Source organism: Gadus chalcogrammus, chromosome 14 (genome assembly GCF_026213295.1).
Source record: "Gadus chalcogrammus isolate NIFS_2021 chromosome 14, NIFS_Gcha_1.0, whole genome shotgun sequence".
NCBI lineage: Eukaryota > Metazoa > Chordata > Actinopteri > Gadiformes > Gadidae > Gadus > Gadus chalcogrammus.
This window is the reverse complement of record NC_079425.1, coordinates 5,884,861-5,904,930: the sequence shown is the minus strand read 5'-3', so window position 1 is coordinate 5,904,930 and position 20,070 is coordinate 5,884,861. Positions and strand designations below refer to the sequence as shown.

Genomic DNA, 20,070 nt, shown 5'->3' with positions numbered 1-20,070 from the left:
ACTCTTCAGCTGCTGGTCACAGGTTTACAGTGTGAAAGTTCCCACGATAAAAAGAAAAATTTATCAGCCGGGATTTTCCTAATAGATTGCAGAAGTGAGAGCAATCAATGGCAATCTGTTACAAAGCAACACAGACAATCCAGTCTCACCGATGCAAAAGAAGCAATCCACGCAGACGCGACTTTGAGGACGTGTGCACGTCCCCCATACAAATAGAAAAATAGAAACCCTTGATTATCCCATCTCTCCAGCTGTAACATTGAACATGTATTGTATCATCACTGGGGTGCTAGGGTACGGGCATGATTGTGTCAAAACTAAAGATATGCACCATACATACTCTCTCCCTCTTCATCTCTCCCACTCCGTAGATACACTCTCTGCCTCTTCTCTCCCACCCCACACATACTCTCTCTCCCTCTTCATCTCTCCCACACCAACCAGACTCTTTCTCGCCTTTCCATCCGCCCGCCCCATGCATGTTCTCTCCCTTTTAACCTCTCCCACACTACACTCTCTCTCCTTCTTCCCCTCTCCCATCACATACTTACTCTCCATCTCTTTCCCTCATGAAAAGGTACAGTACTTTGAAATATGCCTCAGTGTGCATCTTACACCTCCACAGCTTATTTTAGCTTCTTCTTGTCCTACACACCTTTAAATCCCATTTTTGGATTAAGATGTATTCAAATAAAATGCTGCCCACCTTCGGAAAAAATACAATAATAATGTGTGGACACTCAGCAGGGGGGGATCACAATGAGGCCTGGTTGGTAGGGGGGAGGGGTGGGCGGTGGTTAGGACCGGACCAGACCGGACCGATTCATTGTGCTTGACCCCTGCGATAAAACCCTCCAGTCGTGCTGATGGAGTGAAGCCAGCAGCGGCAGCTTACTGCCTCGAGCCTCTATGACTGATTGTCAGCCACATCTTCAGACCTGGTAGCACGGTTTATTTACTTTATTTTTGGTGTAGGATTCCGCTTCCCTCATTTTAATCCTCAAATTCTTTCTCTCTTGTTTTTCCTCCATTCTAGCTCTCTTATTTAGTTTACCACATTTCTCTCTCACTTGCTGTTTTCAGCAAGTGTTTTTCATTCTCTCTCTCCTTCCTCTGTTTCTCTGCCCCTTTCCCCTCTCCCTTTCTCTCTCTCTCCCTCTGTTTCGCTCTCGCTCTCTGCCTCCGTCCTCCCTTTCTCTCTCTTTCTCTTCTGTTCCAAAGTCCTGCCACCCTCATCTGAATGTGGAATGTGTTGTAATTAAAATGAGCAATCCTGTTTTCTACCAAAAGATAATTTTTATGTATGCTTATATTATTTTTTACATACTCTTCCCCCGCCCCCCCCTCCTCCTTTCTCTCTCCGTCGCTTCACCTTGGGTAATTCTGCCTGCACAATTTAATTAGGAACGACTGCAGGGCATGCACGGGCCAACTGTGGTTATGGTCTACCACGTCACCCTCGAAACAAACTACCATTCCGTTAATATAATCAGACACTTTTTCCCTCATCAACAACTGGGAATGTTTACCTTCCGCTTTGATTACCTTGTCCTCATTCATGAACAATGACCTTCTTTGAAGTTTTTTTTCCGTTTATAATATGAATAAGGGATAACTCGTTGCTATCTCAAACGATCTCATTGAATATGATCTTTTATTGTTGCTGTACTCAGTGGTAAGCCTTAGAAATAGACTTGTTTCCCAACCCCACAGATATTTTGACTAGCCAACCCCCATTAACAGAGATATTTCTATTCATCTTAATGAAATACAAGTCATGCCAGAGGACTTGATGAGAGGCAGGATGGATAGCTAGTGGTTAGGGTGTTTTACTCCCAGCTGATGGGTTCTTGGTTCACGCCCCAATGGCCTCGGTTTACCTGGGACATCATTGAGCCAAAACGAACAAGTATCTGCAAGAAAAACACACTGAAAGGCGCTCTGGATGAAAGTGTGAGTTTGCTAAACAGTGAATAATGTAACATTTAGGCTGCTGTGCACACATTAATGTAACTCATTAACGTTCTTCACACAAGCATGGCAAACATCTTAAGCTACTTACCGTGTGGTTCAGAGAGGGATACACTGTTTACCGATTGTATTAATAATCCAGCAACCTTTCAAATGCAAATGTTGCCTCTACCAGCCTAGTTGGTTCTGCCCCTGAGGCTAAGAACCGCTAGAGGACTGAGTCCGACTGATGGGGAACTGCATGGAGCGAGCGACTTGTCATGGAGGTACATATTTTTGGAAAGAAGGAGAAAATAGAGGATTTTTTGTTTCTTCTTGACAATCCGCAACTGCACTTGATTTACCGTAACGGTAGCTTCAGTCCTGAATAAACACAACATCCTGTGTTTCCAATTTTTGTCCTATTTTTGACTGTTTGTTAGACTCGTAGTTGTCCTAGCACCCCTGGCATCTAGTATTTTACAAAGCATCATGAGTTCATCTTATAACCTCGTTTTCAGTCCACTTCAGTTTAAGCGGTTCTGATTGCTCCGTCAATTGCTACAATTTCTCGCTGGCGCCGCCGTTGCTTTTTAAATCCAGCAGACTGCGACGCTCCTTTTTTGTCAGGAAATTAAACTCCTATCCGATCATTTAGTCATTTCTGGAACAGGCTTTCAAGGGGCCCGACTGATCAGAGTGAACTCACGAGATCAGGACCGTCTCATGAGTCTGCTTGGCTAGGTCACTATAGCACATTGTTGGACAGCATCCTGCTTAATGCCACCGGTCCATAATTGTGGTCTGTTATGTATTTACTCTTGTTTGGTGCTGACATAAACAAACACAGGCTGGGCAGCTGAGGAGGACACACACACACACACACACGCACACACACACCCACACACACACACACACACACACACACACACACACACACACACACACACACACACACACACACACACACACACACACACACACACACACACACACACACACAGTCGCACAGAAACACACACACACAGAAACACACGCACACACACACACACACACAAACACACACACAAACACACACACACACACACACACACACACACACACACACACACACACACACACACACACACACACACACACACACACACACACACACACACACACACACACACACACACGCACACAGGCGAACGCATTCTGAGGAATTTATTCCTAAGAAGCAAACAACCAAACAAACCAGAGAAGAAGTGGCAACAATATAAACTACCACGCTCTGGTAGTTTTGTTTTCACTATGTACTATTTTTGGATGCATCACTTTAAACATTCTCACGTATTACGATTTATAAATATGTTGTGCTAATTCAATCTGTACATTTTATGAGTTACTGGATTATTTGAAAATGCTAGCAATGAACCAATGGACCTTAAGGCTCAAGTTGCCATTACATATGAACTGGGGTCTGTATTTAAGTGATTTAAATAATCAAAGTAGTCTGCAGATCTACTTTAGACTTTGAGAGATAAATTCTTCTTCTTCTCTTTTTGGCCAGATCAATGATACTATGTCCCCAAGCATAGAGGGGCTGGTATCGTGCAGCTGAATTGTTCTGACATTCAAGTTGAACAATGGTTATTTTTATTATTTGACCATTGTGTGGGCGTGTCCTATATTCCTGTGTTTTTCAACTCGGCATTGTTATTGGTGCTTGATAAAGCATGGAAGTCACTGCCAGTGTCTGCGCTTGGTTGTACTTCATGTCCATCAACTAGAAAGAGAGAGCAGAAGAGAGAGTGTATAGATTCTCCTATTGCACAAAGAATATTGATCATATCGCCGCATTGATATTTTGTCCCACCCCCAAATCTGTGTGTGTGTGTGTGTGGGTGTGTGTGTGTGTGTGTGTGTGTCAGCATGTGTGTCTGTTTGTGCACACGTGGCTGTGACAGAGCGCTCCAGGCTTCACTTCTTGGAAAGGAAAGATAGATTGGGGACTGAAAATGATCCAAGCCACTGTGTTTTTCCCTCAGCTTGGGACAGGTTAAGTAACTACACACAATCATTCTCAGCGGCCACGTCAACAGACGACTGAAAGACGGAGATCTTCTTTGGTAACATGATGGACATAATCTGTGTTACTAACTTTCTTATCTACACACATCTAGATCCACTTTTAGCAGTCCTCCTTATTGTTGGGCTGAGTCGGAATATGAAAGGGAAAGATTTTCAGAGTCTCCCGTCCCCTGGGTGCTGCACCAGCTAGAAGAAGGATAAAACACCTACCCATACACACACACACACACACACACACACACACACACACACACACACACACACACACACACACACACACACACACACACACACACACACACACACACACACACACACACACACACACACACACACACACACAACTCTGGAGGGGTTAGACTGTTCAGGAGCAAATTTGTGGGAACACTTTTAATTTTTTAAATATGAAGTTGTTCATATATTCTTTTGACACACTCACTTTCAGCCACAAACGTGCCCTCGCACACACACACACACACACACACACACACACACACACACACACACACACACACACACACACACACACACACACACACACACACACACACACACACACACACACTTACACTCATATCATAGAACCTCACAAAATAAATCCACACACAGTCACACAGTGTGTTAACAACACACACACACGTCTCCCGTGCTCTCTCTCTTACTAACACACTCCCTCTCGCTCACACTGTCGTAAGACACCCCTCCTCACTGTCATGTGACCATGCGCAGAAATAAAAAGGGCAGCGGCATTCATGTATAAATGCTCGCGCCGTTCTAAAAACAAGCCCTGCTTGTGTGAGCAGCACATGTGAAGCATCAAGTACACGAGGCACTCGTCCCAGAGAACACACAAACACTAACTGTCAGAACGGGGCGGGCACACACGCAAACACACAGGCGTAGGCAAGGGGCCGGTTGCTAGGGAGCAGTAAACAAATCGATGGAACAAAGTGCTTTTGAGGATACACAAGAGTCTAGGCAGCATCTCCTGGACACTTGGCGCAGGCGGCCGGCGGCAATACGTCACCTCCTGGGCTGCCCTCAATGTGTTTACGAGGGCGTCCAAAACCCTCTTGGACACGCGCTAGATTCCTCTGGCGTGGGCGATGCCGACTGGAAGAGTTATACCGGGACACGTCCTTAAGGTCTCAGATAGCTTCGAATTTTTCTTAATTTGTATCTTGACGTTACGGATAGATAGGATTTTGGTGGAAGTTTATTACAAAATGGTTTCGTTTTAAGCACGGAGCTATGGTAAGGTTCATGTCATTCAATTGATGAACTGTGTATATAGTTATACTCTGGGCTAAAACGTCCAAGAGAGTAAGGATTAACCAAGGGTTTTTATCGCGGCAGTCGCCATGATATCCCCACAGTCCACGGGGGCTGGGAGTGAGGGACTGATCTTCTTCACACGCAGCATGAAGAGTGAGCCAAGGAAAGTGGGGTTTCCTCCGGGGAATAAGAAGCTCATTCTTTCCGCTGCGTGTCCGTGATCAGAACAGACGCCGACCTGCTGCCCCGGCCTTCAGCGGAGGGCCTGGTAATCAATGGCTTCTTCTGTCCAGGAGGATCCACTCGGCGGTGTGCCACTGAGTTCTGAGAAGGGGGGAGGGTTGGGAGGCTAGGGGCGTGTGTGGGAGGCACTGGGGTTGATCTTCACTTCCGTTCCCGGTCTACTTCCACCAACTGCTGATTGGTAAACCTCAAAGGGTTAGGGACGAGAAGATTGTATTGGATTGTGTTCTTTTGCTTGTGTGTGTTTGTGTGCATGTGCTTGTGTGCCTGTGTGCTCTAGGCCTGCGTGTGTGCGTGCGTGTGTGTGCAAGATGTGTGGGTGCATATGTCCTCTGAGATTCATTGGAAGGGGCTGGGCCAGGGAGGCCACTGCCGGCGTGCTCATCGTTAGCCAATCGGCGGGTCGCAAGTCTGATGTCATCCAAACACGCTTTTGTTGTTTCCTACCCAGGGACCTGCACCACTGCCTGCAGTCAGAGCTGTTTTTCTCTCTCCCCCACTCTCTCACACACACGCTGACTATTTCCGGGGACATACATTCCTCTCGCATCTCTTTGGGGACACTTCTCCCTCTCCCCTGTCGGTCCTCAAAACTCCTTTGATGTTTTGCACAGAGACATACTTAGAATGCATTGTGGGATACGTCCCCTTTTTGCCTGCTGTTTCAAATGTTTTTTTGGCGGGGTATGCGTGATGGTATAAAAATGTTTCAAATTGTACAATGCCGTCCCTGCTGGCTCCCAGTCGGTGTCCCCACCAAAGCCTGCATCAAATGTATGTCCTTGTCTGTAACATCAAGGAGTGAATAAATGAATAGTTGGTGCCCAACTATCAGGGTCATTGTTTCATGAAGCCCCTGTGTGGAAGGGGGCTGTATCAGTATGGGTGACGTGGTTGTTGAACACTCAAAACTAGAACTTCGGAAGCCATGCTTAGTAAGTTTGGGTCTTATTTCAATTTTAAGATGTATTTTAAATGTATCATTCCATTTCCGTCTTATTTGATATAGTAGAGGGTTTATATTGCATTACCACGCTATGTCTCCGAGCTTGTCTGGATTTCAATATTTGATGATGCACTGAGAAACGATGGTTGCAAAATTGTTTGCCAAATTGCCTTTACTACCAGGTGGATATTTTCTTTTAAGAGTCACCGCTGAGGGGCAAAATCATTTACTAGGCTCTATTTTTTTTAAATCAAAAGCTGGCATTGACGTTTGTGGCAAAATAACCAAACCTATAAAAACCAACAGAAAAATATTTATTTACCTTGGAAATTTGGATATTTTATTGTTAAGAAATGTTAATGTCAATCTGTATCTACATTTGTGCTCATGACTCATTACTGAATCATACGAAGGGCTTAACTTCGAGCTGCTCGCGATTTTCATTCAACCCTCAGAGCTGATTTCTGGTTCCACCCGAGGTTCACAAAGGTTCATGAGGAACGATGGCGCTACCACCTGTCAAAATATTGATCATTTTTATAATGTTCCATTTCAAAAGGAGTCGTATTTCTGAAGCTGTTTTTTCTTACCACTGTGCAAATGGCAGCACTTTTTAAAACCCGATGCAGTATTAAGTGGAGAAGACTAAGGATGTCCTGGGAAAAATAATAGAAAGCAAAGCCAATATTGCTATTCATTATCATGTCTTGCATAGCAGTGACTCCAATTACTCACTTGGAGATCAAGGTGTAATGATCACTGGCAGGAGAGAGTGATTGAGCTTTAACACTTTGTGTTAAGGTAAATGATACCACAGTGATGAGATATCCATTGGTCAAGCCGTCTTGGAAGTGAAGATTGGAGCTCTCATCGAACGTGCTATCTTTTGTTTTCATTGGGAGGCAAGTAGTCCCTTATGGTCGCTCAATGTACCTATTGGCTCATTAGTTAAGCTTGTCCTCAAAGATATAGCTTCGGATCGAGTGTTCGATCCCAGCACAAAGTTCCTCGTCTGATCCCTGCCTGCCCTTGAGCAAGATTCCCACCCTCTCTATCTGTATCCACCGCAAGTGAAATGGACCCTCCCGACTGAATGACAAATTGTGGCGTGCCTTTGCATAATCACATTAAGACATATTTGGCGGTCGTGGATGGATTTCTACTGAAATCCTAGAATTAGAAGTTGATCCATGGGCTGAGGCGCTGCATTCAGCTGTGGTGGAATTGCACAAATGTTTTCTCCGGGTTGGTTTAACTGTTTCCTTTTCTCTGTGTGTTGGGAGTCCAGCCAGCTGGAGGAAGCTCCCGCTAATAAGAGACCTTGTGCACACCAGCGAGCAGAACGCTGCCGGTGTAAAAACGCAGGACAAAGCCCCTGCTTTGAGAGCAACACTCACTTCTTAAATAGCACAACCTATTTTACTCTTTTAAATAGCTGGTCACTCTTTTGTTTAAAAATAGTATATTACATTTTTGTTGTTGTTTGTATATACCTTTTGTACTTTCTTAACAGGTTGTATATTTACATTTAAATATATGATATGATATATTGTATCCTTCATCCTTACTGTAGGAGCCAAATACGTTGTGGGAATGACCAGAATTGATAGAGTACGGTATTTACATCGGGTGTCCTTATGCTAGTGTCTATGGGTTCAGATGCATAGATAGGTGAGTCAATGTTTTTGTCAGGGAATTTGACCCCAGAAAGGTCAAAGGGGTTTTGACCACTATGGTTTTGACCATAGCGTTCTTGCTGCAAGTTTCGTGTTTGGGTTTTTGACGGTAAATACAACATTTTATTTCATTCACATTCATGCACAGGGGAAACAATGGAGAGTTATTATTCTGCAACCAGAATACAGCCGGAAGATCCGTTACTGAACACATCACACAACAACTGGTAGTGTACATCATCCCACTGACGCAAGGCATCCACCAGGTCCCTTCTGTGTTAAACATCTCAGTAGCTTCAGCAATAGACAACCATTACTCTCACAATATATACAACAGAGATTCAACTGACATGTTATCCATGTTAAAGCATCTGTGCCAGGTTTCCAAGCCATTCAACAAATGAGTTGATATCTTGGGCAGAAAGTAAGTGGGACAAACAATGTTGTTAATGTGTATGAGCAGGCAGAAATGTACACAGCATTCCCATGAATAGTGGCCAGGACTATGGCGGTTTTTATCCGCCATAGAGACTTCAGCTGTTCTAATTGTTATTCCTTTAATAGAGGAATAAAATACTTATTATAGTCAGGCAGGTGCAGGGTGGTCTAGTTTGTTGGGAGATGGACTTCAAGCCTAAAGGTTCCTTGATGCAACCTGAAGCAATGAGCTCCTTGATTTAAAACATGCATCTGAATTCACTGTGCGTTCGATGCATGATAATACAATAACCTTAAAAAAAAATTGTCTCCAACTCAATAACCTGCACCTTATCTTACCACACAATTGCGACCGTAGTCATGGCAGCATGACTACTGTGATGACTGCAGATAAGGCAGCATCGTCATTGGGATGAATCGTCACTGTCGTCACCAGAACGAAAACAGAAAGCGTCGTTTAGCCAGTACATACCATCTCTGTGGGGCAGTCTCAGGGAAACAAAAGTGTATTTTTATGACGTTTGACCCAGGATGTGTGGTCGCTGATGAGGTTGGGAGGAAAACAATATGGGAAAAAGGAAAACACAAAAGAAATAAAACACGGCAAATTCAATTTCTGGAAGCAAAAGCGAGGATACACACAGGCACGCACTCACACACGCACACACGTGCACACACACACACACACACACACACACACACACACACACACACACACACACACACACACACACACACACACACACACACACACACACACACACACATGCAGGCACAAACACACACACCCACACCAACAAAGAACACACAAACACACACACGCACACAAAAGCAAAAGCAAGGGTACACACACTCACATGCGCACACAGACACACAGACACACACACACACGCACACACATGGATGATTTATAAGGACGAATCCTCCTATTTCTCAGGAAAGCACAGTTTAGGTTTCCTCCAGGGCTCGTGGAGTCATACTGGGACAGATTAACAGTATGGCTGCTCAGCTCCAGCCAGCACTCGGGGAAACGGCTCTCTGAGCAAATGTTTAACACTGTCCTGTGACAGATGGGTAATAGGTCACGGCCCGCCACCGGGCTTCAGTCAAGAGCCACGGTAAAACAGTTAACTGGGGTGTGTGTGTGTGTGTGTGTGTGTGTGTGTGTGTGTGTGTGTGTGTGTGTGTGTGTGTGTGTGTGTGTGTGTGTGTGTGAAATTGGATGTCGGATATTATTGTGTGAGTATATTTTCATCTGGTACTTTGTGAGTTTGTACACATGCGCCAAGTTGTGTACTTGTTTATGTTTATTTCCATGTCAGGGTCATTGTGTGTGTGTGTGTGTGTGTGTGTGTGTGTGTGTGTGTGTGTGTGTGTGTGTGTGTGTGTGTGTGTGTGTGTGTGTGTGTGTGTGTGTGTGTGTGTGTGTGTGTGAGGGTGTCTGTGTGATAGGGTCTGTGTGTTTGCATGTGATTTACTGCATGTGTATATATTTGCATTTTTGTGTGTGCTTGTAAGCTAGTTTGTTTCGGTGCACTTCATAGTGTGTTTATTTTGAGGCATTATGTGTCTGTTGGCTGCCCTTATAAATCATTATCAATTATTATCTACCTATCCATACATATTTGACAAATGTATAAGCCATGTATGTTCATATTGACAGCAGGGTATTACACCCAGTGACTTCCCATTGGCTTCCAACACACTACAGCCCGAGACTGTTACAGCTCCCCCTATGGTGCCAAATGGTACTGCACGTAACTCTTGGCAGTGCGGTGGAGCCGTGACTCTTTGCAACCCACCGAGGGAGCTCTAACTGGATGGACGCTCGCCTGCGCTGTACTGTGTGAGCACCGGCTCTATAGGGCTTGTTCATCAGAATGCATCATGGGAGTTTTCGTTGGCAATACTCCGCCATATTGAGAGGACTCAAGAGAGTTGTAGCACTGTAAAACCCTAACCCAACGTAAACATACCGTAACCTGGCCTAATGAGAACTTTGTTTTTGCCACGTCTTGCATTAAAAAATGCCGTGGCAATATCATACACAGCAATGTCTCCCTATAATGACAAATAACTTCACGATTAATTACTAAACAATGATCAAAACACCATTGCTACCACTTGCATCCCAATGCTTCTAGGCTCACAAAATGGAGGTGGTCATTGCGATGTGACGTCACAATGTACCAGCCCTACAAGTGAACACTGGATACAGGCAGCGGCTCCGTCAGCATCCCTCCGCGGCCAGCTTAAATATTGAACCCCTGTGATGTTTCCCATGAGAGCGTGGACGGCTAGGACTGCAGCTCAGTGCCTCCCACTCCCCCATATGTTTACACCAGGCACAGATGCTTATGCCTGAGCTCGAATTGGGGAACGAGTGTGTGTTTGTGATGAGGCGTATGCGTGCGTGTGTGTGTGTGTGGGTTGGTGTTTGTGTGTGTTGAGGTGTGTGTGTGTGTGTGTGCGTGTGTGTGTGTTGTTGTTTGTGTGTTGAGGTGTGTGTTTGTGTGTGTGTTGGTGTGTTTGTGTGTGTGTGTGTGTGTGTGTGTGTGTGTGTGTGTGTGTGTGTGTGTGTGTGTGTGTGTGTGTGTGTGTGTGTGTGTGTGTGTGTGTGTGTGTGTGTGTCTTTATGAATATCTGCCATTGCATTCAGTTGGAGAGCCCTGTAGTGCAGAGCTGATAATGAATCCCCTGCAATAGAAAACTCATAATCTCTTCACTTTCTTTTCGTATTCTTCCAAATCATTGGTAAACTGTTACACTGTTCGCCTCCATCCCGGGGGGGGGCATAGCAACAAATGATGATATTTGGTGGGTCACAAGGGATCCTATTTCAAAGAGACATTTTCTGCTAATAATATTCCTTGTAATATTTCCTTGTGTGGTCTGGACCAAATTTAATTCAACTCACCTAATAACATTGCGGGCTGTTTTAACCCCTCATCGGTGGTGTGTTGCTCTTAGCAGTAATGGATGTGGTAACAATAAATCGCCTTTTCAGCTACAAAGCATGCATACACACAGAGATACACACGGACATACACACAGTCATACACACTGACGTACACACAGACATACATACAGACATTCACACTGATATACACACTGACATACACACGGACATACACACGGACATACACACGGACATTCACAGAGACATAAACACTGACACACACACAGACACACACACACACACACACACACACACACACAGACACACTTGTTTGTTCTAGTGTAGGAGCATGCTCTCTCTCTATCTCCTCCAGCACCCACTCTCCCTCTGAATCATAATTTTTGCCACGCATTCTACGACACAAATATATATATACATATATCCTCAGGTAGATACCTCTCTCAACCTCAACCACTCTCTCCACACAAACACACACACACACACACACACACACACACACACACACACACACACACACACACACACACACACACACCACACACACACACACACACCACACACACACACACACACACACACACACACACACACACACACACACACACACACACACACACACACAAACACACACAACAGAGTCACGTACCCTGTGCTAATTTCCTCAGGTAGGAACAGATTGTTTGCTGCTTAGGAGCTGAATTATAATTTGAAGTCAATGAGGAGCGAAATTGCCATTTTGCCGTCTGTTGATATCTCAACAGCACTTGGAGAACAAAAGAGATAGAACTGAAAAAGGTATCTCATGCAGACGTTTAGGTAGAAGACAAGAGAGATGAAGATCACTGAAGAGTTCACGTTTTTTACCGTAGCTAAAAAATAAAGTCTCTAATGAATATACTTGTCTCCCGGAACAGTTGTAGTTGTGTTCTGAGAGTACTGGCTGCAGATGTACCTTTTCATGTTGCCCTCCAGTGAAGACATGCTGCTGTTGTTCTTTTTGACGCGGTGGTTGCATGCACATAAAATATGTAAAGGGGTGTAGGGAGGGTAGGGGAGAGCCGTCGATTTGTATCGAGCAGAGGATCATGTGGAATCAGGGAGGGGGAAATGTAGGAATTAGTGAGATAGTGGATGAATTCAAGTGGCTGCAACAGATCGCGAGAGGCGCAAACACCAGTAGAAAAACTAGCGATGAATGCCTCGAAAATAACATTGGTGCTCTTAATGTGGTCGCTGTTGTTGTGCTATGGTTACCGATACAAAGTGTTTTTTGATGGTGGTCCGCAGTTGAAAATAGACCTGCAGTGTCTTTCGGTATCTGAGTCATCGGAGGGCTCCTCCCTCAGCAGATGTGTTGTGTTTCGCCGGCCCAACAGTTTGACATGCCAGTTCCCTTTGCAAATCATCAACTGCACCTAGGACTTCTCTCCAGTTCATTTTAGAACACCAGTCATCACATTATAACAATAAACACATTTAGTTTCAACATGGTGCCGCTGGTTGGTGGTGCAAGGGGGCGGAACAGCAGTGTGATGATTACACTTCAACCAAGCCTATAGCACCGTGAAAGGAGAAACCTTTAACAGCGACACCAGTACCCGAATACCAGACGATATGCAGTCTCATCCTGCGTGTGGTTGGATACACTGTCATTTTGCCAGAACTACTTCAAACATCTCTAGTGTTTGTTTTTTTCTCCCTCCTCTTGAGTCTGAGCCAGAACCCGGGCGGTGAGGATGTGCTAATGCATTTGGCGTTACCGAGGCCATATCACTCGCTGATCACATCCAACCTAGCTCAGGCTTCAGCTAGGAACTTGTGCCCAGATCTGAGTCCATGAAGCCTGGACTCACCAGTCCGGCCGGAGATGACGTTGGACAAAGCGCACTGGTAGACTATCAGATGACATCATGCTTTTCCGTCTTGGACTAGTTCCATAGTCTTGTAATGCCCTGGCATTAGCTGTTGATTAGCCAGATGAGCCTCTTTTTTGGCTGAGTGAGTTCATTTATTGAAACCTTTATTTGAGTTGTGTATTCTGTCTGGGACTTTGGACGGTTGGTTATGGTTTTAATGAAGGATTGCTCCCATTTCTCTACTGTTTCCCCCCTGACTGGCAGCAGCAACACAATATTTAATGGTGTTTTTTGATGGATGATTGTTGTCCGTGTGAATGCAAAGATATTTTGGTTATTGGAGTTTTTGCAAGCATGTGTGTGTGTGTGTGTGTGTGTGTGTGTGTGTGTGTGTGTGTGTGTGTGTGTGTGTGTGTGTGTGTGTGTGTGTGTGTGTGTGTGTGTGTGTGTGTGTGTGTGTGTTTCCTAGACAATATTGGAACTTAAAGGTCTCTTGCTAGCTATTTTGGTAACTGAATCTAAGAAACCAGGACAAAGCTTAGAGAGTGTTTGTGTGTGTGTGTGTGTGTGTGTGTGTGTGTGTGTGTGTGTGTGTGTGTGTGTGTGTGTGTGTATGAGTCTTTGTGTGATTGTTGTGTGTGCGTTTCCTCGCAGGATAGTGCGTGTGTCCTTACGTGATCTGTGTGTGTGGGTGTGTGAGTGTGTCCTTATGTGACCTGTCTGCGTGTGTGGCCTTATGTGATCCGTCTATGTGTTTTGTGTGTGTTTGTGCGTGTTTGTGTATGTGTCCTTGAGTGAATGTGGTGCTCTTTTGGTGCCTATCAGCCCAAGTAATGAGGCCGTCTCTTTCATCAGAGCAGCTCCAAGCAGCAGCACTACCCTAGGATGAGAGGAGGGTCTGCTCAGTAACAGACAGACGATTAGGCTGCAGGAGGACTCCCCAAGGGGACGTTTCACTGTTCATGGGTGCTAAGGCTGAGCTTCTTTGGAGTCTAAGTGGGTATTGAACACCACCACCCCCCAAGCTTTTGCCATCCAACCAAGTAAACACAATATTTATATATTCATCTCATTGACTTTTGTGTGAGTGTATTATTATTTTTGCAGTGCTTTTTAAGCTTTGAATGAATTGTCGATTCCATTAAAGGCTGTTACCACTGTTAGCATTTAGGGCTCATAGTGCACCGGCAAAGGCAGTGCTGGCGCTGTGCAGTGATTATGGAAAAATCTTCAAAAGTATACTCGACTTCATGCTCATGCTGTAGCAATGCCAGCCATTAACTGTATAGAAACCTAACCCTATAGGTTTTTGAGCTGTTATTTGAAAGCAAAAGCTGGCTTCAAGTAGGTGCCATGGGGAAACCAGAAAAATATGACAAAAATGTGACAAACTCCACACGTGGCGAACAGCATGACGTCCTTATTGAAATATTTTTAGTGCTGCTCAGGTTTTCCCTAGTTGGCCTCTATACAACTGCTCCAGCCTATTGCGAAGCCAGTCAGCAGTGATTGTAAAAAGTGCGCCTACGGGCACTTCTACATCGTTCAGCCATGATGGCTGCCACTTGATTAAATCCAGCATTAATTTCCAGCGTCATTAACATCGACGTGTGACATTTTCCACAGCAGCTGTTCAAACAGAAAACCATTACAGAACATGATTTACCATTTCAGCCTCACAGCATTAACAGATACCCCCCTCGCTACTCCGGATCACGACCATCTTCGTAGCTTGCGCGTTGTTTCATCGGTTTCCCCTTCCCACGACGTTCTGTTTTATGGTGAGGAGAAGGGCCAGCACATGTGTGAGAAGCAAAAGCACCACCAGGGGCGAAAGGGTGAACAGAATATGTCACGTTTTTGCCCTCTCTGCTTCTTCCCACGCTGCTATCGCTGTCAGGAGCCATGCTAACAAGCAGGCGTCCGTTGAGCTAGTGTGTTACTGATGAACGTCTCTGGCAGCAGCTCTCACAGTGCCATTCTCTAGGGTTTTTTAAGGGCCCCGCCACCACCCAGCACGATGCCTCCGGTTCAATTAGCCAAGGAATGAGACTAATGGCGTGTAATGAGTCCGAAGTCAAGTATTCTTAAGGAAAGGGATTTAACAGGTCAGGATGTGGAACACTCTGAGTTGCTATTTTTCTTTTTTCTTCTTTTTAACATTATCCAACAAGACAGCAGAATTCCGCCATCTGCTGAATGCATCAAAGTACATGGAGTGAATATATACAATGTGGTGATGATAATATGATATCAACTTTTCATAATATCCTCTGCCAATTGTTTGAATGTAAATGTTGATGCATGCAATGTAATCCTTCAAGAAGCAACGCTAGGACCACCCTGAAACAAATCAAAAATATATTTATTTGTAATACCAGAAAAAAAAATTGGAAGCAAAACTAGATCTGTCTTTTTCAGCTACTAACCATAATGCACATTTTGAATATATTTGAAAACAACAAGGAAGCTTGAAAGCAAAACACTGTCTTTTTCAGTTATCAAGCCATGATGCACATTGTAATGACATTTGAAAAAAAAACAGATGCATCAGGATCGTGAATTCGACTACGATTCATATATATATATATTAAAAAAAAAACTGAAGTAACGTCATCAAACCTTTCCTTTTAGTAACCTAGGGGAATACATGAAAGCCTAGACATGTTTCAATTGGTAGTGATTCTCACCTCTTGAAATTGATTTATGTTCATTTTGAAAGAAACAACACATGGCAGCAATGGAAAACGCCATCTCTCGTTCGGTTGTTTAGAACTGAAAACCCGGTTGCCAGGACAACGTGACGTTTTCACTTTAGTACTCTATTGTGTTACACACACACACACACACACACACACACACACACACCAAATAAAAAATAGCATTTGTTGTCATCCAATTAGTAAGACCTGTAAATCAATGTTCAGAATACGATTAGGTCTTCAGCTACACTCCCTCGCATCTGGAGCAAGACCTAGCCATCTCATTTCGATCAAAACAAGTGATGCAAGTCCATTTGACGATTCCGACACTCTTGTGAAATGCAAACTTGCATCGACTTCACAGGGAATTGGCGCCTTGTTTCACATCTCTCTGGCACAGACATGAAACTTGGGAAACCGACCGACATGAAAAGATAAGGAATCAAACTAGGTTGAACACGATCCGTGCTAATCGTACCCTCTCTACACCCGACCTCCCCCCGCGTATTGACGGGCTGGGCGGGGTCATCGGTCGGAGTCGGAGACACAAATTGCTGATTGCGGAGCTGTACGGAAATCGGCACACAATAGGCCTCCCCTCTCCCCTCGGCCACACACCCCCTGTGGCTCCGGCCCCTGTCTGGCCGGCGAGGCTGCCCCTGCAGACCCGGCTCATCAGTCCCATGTTGTTACTGCTGGAGGTGGCTGGGGCGGCCGGCCCACTGAGCCCCCACAACAAAAGGTGGTTTCATCCTATTAGCCTGGCAGCTAACGCGCCTAATTCCCCTCCAGAGGTTCACGCTCTGCGCTAGAGGTCAGACTACCCTGTGTGTGTATGTGTGTGTGTGTGTGTGTGTGTGTGTGTGTGTGTGTGTGTGTGTGTGTGTGTGTGTGTGTGTGCATGTGTGTGCATGTGTGTTTGTGTGTTTTTCCGTGTGTGTGTGCATGTGTGCGTTCCAAAAACAGCAGGGCGGAGACCGACTCTGAATATTAGGGGTAAGGGAGAGATAAACATAGAGAGACAGGAGAAGTCAGAGAGGGGCGAGAAAGGGAGAGGGAAGAAGAGAGCGGGACACACACAGGTAGAGGAAAGAGAGAGACTCAGAGAGGGGGGAACGTGTGGGTGAGACAGAGAGAGGGGGGAGAGCGCTCAGAGGTCAGTGAGCGAGAGTTACCTCCGGTTCACCAGTCATAAATAACAATGTCAGATAAATTAACAAATGAGCCCCAGCGACGCGGGCTCACTGACTGACAGCTTCTACTGTGGTTGACTTTAGAATCTCTCCCGGAGAAACCATTTTTGTTTTCATCTCTTTCATTTTCAATGATTTAAAAGGTGAGCTTTGACTTAGTTTCAGATTACACACAGGGCGTTGAAGGGACGGATTTAGGCTCAGTTAGGCCATGAATACCTTTTGTAACCCTTATGACACACGTGCACACACACACACACTCACACACACTCACACACACACACGCACACACACGCATACACACACAAATAGACATACGCACACATACACACACGCAAACACACACACACGCATACACACACAAATAGACATACGCACACACACACACACACACACACACACACACACACACACACACACACACACACACACACACACACACACACACACACACACACACACACACACACACACACACACACACACCTATACACACCCACACATAGTACACATACACACTCACAGAATAGGATTTTCTGTCTGGCACCGCAGGGTCTGCTGTGACATCACTGCCCCGAGGGGATGCCAATTTTCCTATAGTTGGTGACAGAAAGCCAGGAAAAGTATCTGTTCTCTCTCTGTCTCTCGGTCTATCTCATTGTTTCTCACTCTATCTGTCTAGCTATCCTTCCCTCCTCCCCCAGTCTCCCCTTTGGAACTTTTTTTTTTTACACACAATCACACGGTCGGTAGGTGAACGCCCCACTGGTGGCGATGTGTTCAGGATGGGGGCGGGGCCTGTGGTGAGTCTTATCATGGTGGGAGATCTGAGAGCCTTTATCCCTTATCCACCAGCACCACCTCATCCAGCAGCACCTCCTCATCCACAACCATTACCACCAACACCTCCGCTACCACCACTACAACCACCGCCTCGTCCAACTATACCACTCCCACCACCACCACCACCACCACCACCTTCTCCACCCACCACCAAAACCACCACCCCCCCCCCCCCACTACCTGCACAGCTTCCTGAACCCCCTCCTCTGTCACTTTCTCCAGACTATGAAGTCATGTCCCTGTTTAAGCAGCCTGGCCGGGGTTTCAAGTGATGGTTCACTTGACCTTTCAGCAGCCCATTCCTCAGTCCAGCTAGTCTGCTAGCTAACTGCCTCCCTCCCTCCCTCCCTCCCTCCCTCCCTCCCTCCCTCCCTCCCTCCCTCCCTCCCTCCCTCCCTCCCTCCCTCCCTCCCCTCTGTCTGCTCCACCGTCCAGCTGACATTTCCCTGCCTGCGAGGAGAATCTACTCTTTCTATGAACTTTACATTATTATTAATCAGTATTTTTTTAATGTTATTATTCTTTAGTAATTTGTCAGTTAAGTAGACATTTATCTGTTTGTAGTGCAACCTTGTGTTTTCTGTGAGAGTGTGAAACGGGGGGTCGTCTGTCTAGTGAGCTACTGGAATAGATTGTCGTAGTTCACAAATATTTCATAGGTTACAGGATTATCATAATATATGTATAATAACAGTGTTCTGTGCTATAAAGACATTAAAGACGCCGTTTTGGCTTGGGAGGATCCAGACATGCTTACTTTGTCCTGAATTGTGAAAATATTTTACATGATATCCATATCCATATCCTGTTGAATATTCATCTTTTTAGATGCTTTACTGAATCTATATTTCTTGAAGGAGCCAAAGTAATTCCAGGACAGTCTGGCCCAGACAGACCATCTGAAGGACGAGCACGTCCTTCACTTATAATGAGATCAGAATTGTGTTAAAGGTGAAGCTAGGGATTTCCTGTACAATACGGGCTGTGTTTGAAACGGACGAGCTTTGCTCTGCGTCTGAGTATATATACCGGATATCCTAATCCCTTAATGGATCTCCATTCAACAGAAACTTTACAACTGTAGATTGATATTGACATCTCGGCACTCAACGTGAGCCTCCCCTCTCTCTTCTTTCTCGCTCTCTCTCCCTCATTCTCTACCTCTATCTCTCTCTGTTTTATTTATTTTTTATCAAGGAGTACTTGCTGTTCTGAATAGATCCCCTGTTGCCAACTGTGTCCCAGTGGCCAATGTAACTACAGCAGCCAGTGAAATGACCACAGCACCAATAAACCTATGATCAGGGCCCTCAACGGGTGGGGTGGTTTTAAAGCATATTTCTTCCTTTAAATATTTGTTTTTTATAGTGTTTCATGGCCTAGGAGTATTAAGTTGAAACGAAAATTGAAATCAAATGTTGAGAGAGGGTTTGGCATGACCAGTGTTTCATTAGGCTCAGATGGTTTCATAACATCATCTATACGTCTCTGATGTAAAGTAAAGCGCACATATGAAAGCTGCCCAATGTTTTACGGCTCTGGTCTATATCGCCTACGATTCAACTCTGTTGACAGAAATGTTGAGGACAGAAAGATTAAGTTCAGGTCAAATAAAGTTGTCTGTGCAAAAAGTGCTTTGGTAAAAACTGAGTTTACTTCCAAAATCGTTTGGATGTATTTTCTAACTGTATCACCCATCGACTTTCTACTTTACTGAACACAAAATTGACCTTTTCCATTTCTATAAACTGAAATAATGTTGTAACTTCCATTCCCTCTGAGTGGACGGGTTTGTTTATGTTTTTCTCTACTCTCTTTTTAGGGGTTGTTCTTGTCGTCTGCGTTTGTTTGTGTTGTTCGTCTCTGTCTATGTCTGTCTGTTTGTTGTTGCGTTGTTCTTGTCGGTCCGTGTCCGTGTTGTTTTGTTCTTCGTATTGTTTTGTGTTGCCATGCTG

The 20,070-nt window shown here is 44.9% G+C and overlaps 1 protein-coding gene across 1 annotated transcript in view; it reads left to right on the top strand.

The window, feature by feature from the left end:
* adamtsl3 (ADAMTS-like 3) overlaps positions 1-20,070 on the top strand; it is a 140,952-nt gene that overhangs the window by 41,664 nt on the left and 79,218 nt on the right. The window lies entirely within an intron of this gene.